This window comes from Rhipicephalus sanguineus, chromosome 8, assembly GCF_013339695.2.
Source record: "Rhipicephalus sanguineus isolate Rsan-2018 chromosome 8, BIME_Rsan_1.4, whole genome shotgun sequence".
NCBI classification, from domain to species: domain Eukaryota; kingdom Metazoa; phylum Arthropoda; class Arachnida; order Ixodida; family Ixodidae; genus Rhipicephalus; species Rhipicephalus sanguineus.
The window spans coordinates 9,541,534-9,545,805 of record NC_051183.1 but is presented as its reverse complement, the minus strand read 5'-3'; the positions used below and the strand labels follow the sequence as shown (position 1 = coordinate 9,545,805).

Below are 4,272 nucleotides of genomic sequence, written 5' to 3'. Positions count from 1 at the left end.
AGAAGGGGGCGTTACATCACAGTTCATTACAAAAGCGTTATCAGAAGGATCGCTGCAATCACTCATATATGCAGAGGACTCATGGTACACACATACAGATTTATCTAATCTTCGTGAAGTCAGACGTTTCTGGCGATATTACGCCTTATCTAACCTTCCAGGAATCACATTTTATAGGGGCACCACCAAACGCTAAGTTATGCGTATCTTGCATAAATATGGTGTAGGTACTGTTGAATTTATGTACCACTGAATTTGGTTGAAAATGATCGATTTTGAAACTCCACAAAGCGATTAGAAGCTGCAGACGTACGCAATGCACGGTTACGTAAATTCATTTACTATATACTAAATATTCTGGCTGAGGGGCTTTGTATTTGATTGCCAGTGGTATAGTTTTTGCAGCAAACCTCACGGTAACAAAACGAGGTGCACAATTAAGGCTGAGTTTCTTTTCGGCGCTTCACTAAATTGTAACTACAAAGTGGTTTCAATTCAATTTAAATTTTCAGTTTATTTCCATAAGATGGAGGAAAGCCCGAACAAAAAGTCGCAATTCCCACTTGACGTAGATTCGGGCCCTCGAATTTTTCTCCCAAAGCGATGAGGAAAGGTTCGTAGCTGAGACATTGATCAACCGCATAAACGACATTGGCCACGTACACAGAAAGCGAGAAATTTGGTTTTAGTTTTAAAGTACAGCCGGCCTACACATGTCGAAAGCGGATTCACTTGTTCCTGTCCAGGTCTTCCTTAATGAAACGAGGACCCATATTGCACGACTGTTATAGAAAGACAGGCGTTGTCCGCTTTTAGCCCCCTTAGACGACATCCATGCAAGCAGTTTAACGTGTACGTATACAGGCGGCACAGTACACAGTCGTGAGCAATATGAGAGGCACATTCGTGTTTAATCAACGATTACTGTAAGGTACCGATGTGAATGTGACGTATAGAATTACACGCGATACCTTTTCGCTTGAGTATTTAGTGTTCTGGACACTTTTGTGCTTGTCAACTGCGTTTAGCCGCAATGGCCTACAAAAAGGTAATTTCAATCTCATATTGTTCACGACTGCACTGTCGACCAGCGTTGCTGCCACGTAATCACCATTATTGTCGGCCTATTTTATGACCACTGCAAGACGAAGGCCTCTGCCAATGACCTCCAATTTGCGCAGTCTCGTGCGAGCTGGTTCTATGCCTGCGAACTCCTGGATTTTGTCACTCCGTCTGACCCTCTGCTATCCGCGGGTATACGTTTCCCATCTCTTGGTATCGTCGCTCCAAGTCACGACCTCGTATCTATCCTTCGCATTACGTGTCCTGCCAAGGTCCACTTTTTCCATGTGAGCTGCATAATTTCGCATATACCCCTGTTTGTTTCTAATCCACTTGCTCTATTCCTGCCTCTTATTGTTATAACTGTCATTCTTCCGACGCAGCGCACAGTAACGGCTCGGTTCAGGGACTTTGTCGCAAATTTAGGACGTGCGAAAAGTTGACAGGCATGAAGTGCGCGTAAAACGGGACCGCACGTGGCCGTTGTTCACATGCAAGCGAACAGCAGGTCTGGACTTAATTGGCCTCGTATAATGAACAGACGGTGCTCCCATCCCAATGGCAGCGGCGGCCTTGGCAGCTTTCACAAAGCATGTCAACAGCGCAGGTTATTTCTCTATTATTTATTATTATTATTTGCTTGTGCATATGCATAACTCGTGGGGAGATCCCTAACTGCGCATCAAATACTAAGCCAGCATATATACGTGAACGAGCTTTTCACCGCCCGGTCCAAAACGCACAGATGTAACAATCCGCGGATGTCTGAGACACGGTCCATTATATATGCACAATGCAGTTTCTTGTTCACCGACTTCGTGCGGCTCACTGCCGCAACAGACGAGCAAGATTTTTTTTTTCTTTCAGCCGACAGCGTAAGCGCGTCAGTGGTGTGTGAAACCTTTTGTCACATATAACGCGTATATCGCGTATCGGGGACGGAGGGGAGATATCTACACATTCATCTATACATAAGCTATGTCACGTACACGTACAAGCCACAAACGAAACAAAAAGAACCGCACCTTTGGCAGAGTCAAGTCAGCTCAAACAGAAAAGGAAAAAAAAAAAAAAGAGGAACACGTGTTTTGACACGCAACAGGCGCAGTCAAGCGCCGAATCGACCAGCAACAGACGCACGTGCATCGGGGTTCTCGATCCCCGCATCCGATCGAGGGGCGGCGGGCTGGTAAAAGGGAGCGCGCATGTCGGCTTTGGCTTGTTTCGGCTTGTTGGCCCCGTGTTGTCCCCACCGTGTACACACACTGTTTGTGGCCGATGCTGCGGTGACAGGGCGGCTCCGCCTCTTTTCGTCCCTTTCTTCGGTGCCGCGGAGCTCTTGACAAGCGGCGCGTTTGCACGCGGTCCACGCGCTCGAAGAAAAGGCGATCGCCGAATGGAGTCGTCACCTGGGCGGTGGCCATTGTCAACCGCGCGAAAAGCGCTCCCTTTCTTCAATCGCCGACGGGGTGTCGGTCGGTGCCTTTGATCTTGCTTTCGGAAGCAACGCGGAGGGGAGAACTCCCTTTCCCTCGGAGTGCACTGTAGGGATGGATCACGCTTGTTATCACAACCTACAAAACCAGTCGTCTCTCCCGCAAGAGGGCTCGGTCCCACGCATTAGCTGTGCCTGCTGAGTACAGCCACGGGCCTGTACAACGGTGCCAGGGACGTTGTAGATGAAGAGGGGTTTTGCACCGGGGACGAAGTTGACGCCACGGGAATGGGAGCGACGCGGAGTGATGGTGAGCAGCGGCGGTCACGGGCATCCACGAGCATCCGGCTGCCGCTGATGGAGGTGGTGGCCACAGGAGAAGACCGGCAGGCCGCAGGCGGCCAGCTGACATCGTAGAAGCCATGAGTAAGGCCACGCTGCGGTTGCCAGGTGATGCGGCGGAATGGCAGCGTGCAGGGAAGCCTGTGCTGGTGTTGCTTGAGGGCGGCTGCCCGCAGCAGCGTGCAGTTGCAGGCGGCTGCCCCGCGCGGCCGACCCGCCTGCGTAGCTTGCCCGTGCTGCCGCCGATGAAGACGTCGTCGCTGCTCGGATCGAGCATCCAGTAGTTGCCCTTGCCCGGGTCGTCGTAGTGGCGTGGCACCTTGACGGAAGCACTTGTTGAGGCTCAGGTTGTGGCGGATGGAGTTCTGCCAGCCCTGCTTGTTGTCCGGTAGTAAGGGAACCGGTCCATGATGAACTCGTAGATGCCGTTCAGGGTGAGCCGTCGTTCGGGCTCTGGCGGATGGCCATCATGATTAGGGCGTTGTAACTGAACGGCGGCTTCTCGCGACTCGAAGCGCTCGTCGAAGTCGCGGGCGCTCCCGTTGTCGCGCTCGTGGACTTGGTATCGTCGCTGATGAGTCGTCGGATGCTGAAGGGGCCGCCGTGATCTTCCGCCATGCTTCGCTAACGGCGGTACGGACGCGAATGTTCGGGGACGCGACTCCCTTATATAACCGCGGGGGGCGGATACCGCGCAAGGACCTCCCCTCCCGTGTCACGCCCCCTTTCCTTCCTCCTTTATTGATCGCAGCGCCCTCGGCACGCCTTCCCGCTTGCGCGATGTTTTCGGGAGGGCTTGCTTTCGTTTGCGGGTGGCGAGAGGAGGGCGGTCAAAGCTGTGATTTCGGGTGTTTGGTACTACGGGGTGTTTCTCGGCGCACGTTTGGCCCCTGTGTTTCAGCGTCGTTGGGCGACGCGGGCCGAGTGTTGCTTGCCCTCTTTCCGGTACGAGGGGAGGAGGGGCGTCGTCCTCTCTCTCGGCGGCGCACTGCGGCAACCGGATGAAACACGCAACGTACACACATACAGAACCGCCCCTCCCCGACAGCCTGGCCCCGAAGCGTGAGATACGTTCGCATAACGCTTACTGGTCGGAAGATATCATTTCGTGTCATCCCCCCCCCCCCCCCATTCTCTCCTCCAGAAAGGAAAAGGGTTGGAGTGGCCGAGATACGAGAGGTGCGCGACGAAACTACGTGTTCGATCAAGCGTGAAGGGCCGTAAATAAATCCGGGAGCGAAGTTGCTTCCTTCCGTAACAATGTCGTTTCTGCGAATAAGGTTTCGGCAGCAGCCTTCTCGTATATAAAACAAGCACGTATACTGTGATTGTGAATCCGATGAAGAGCCCTTCTTTCTCTGTATTTTCCTCTCCCGCGCCGTCCTCTGAGAGCTTTCAGCGCGGCAAGACAAATAGCTGAATGTAGGGAAGCG

The 4,272-nt window shown here is 52.7% G+C and overlaps 1 pseudogene; it reads right to left on the bottom strand.

Moving 5' to 3' along the window:
- Window positions 1-2,636: 2,636 nt before the first annotated feature.
- Window positions 2,637-3,457, bottom strand: LOC119402533 (fork head domain transcription factor slp1-like; annotated as a pseudogene).
- Between the last annotated feature and the right edge of the window lie 815 nt (window positions 3,458-4,272).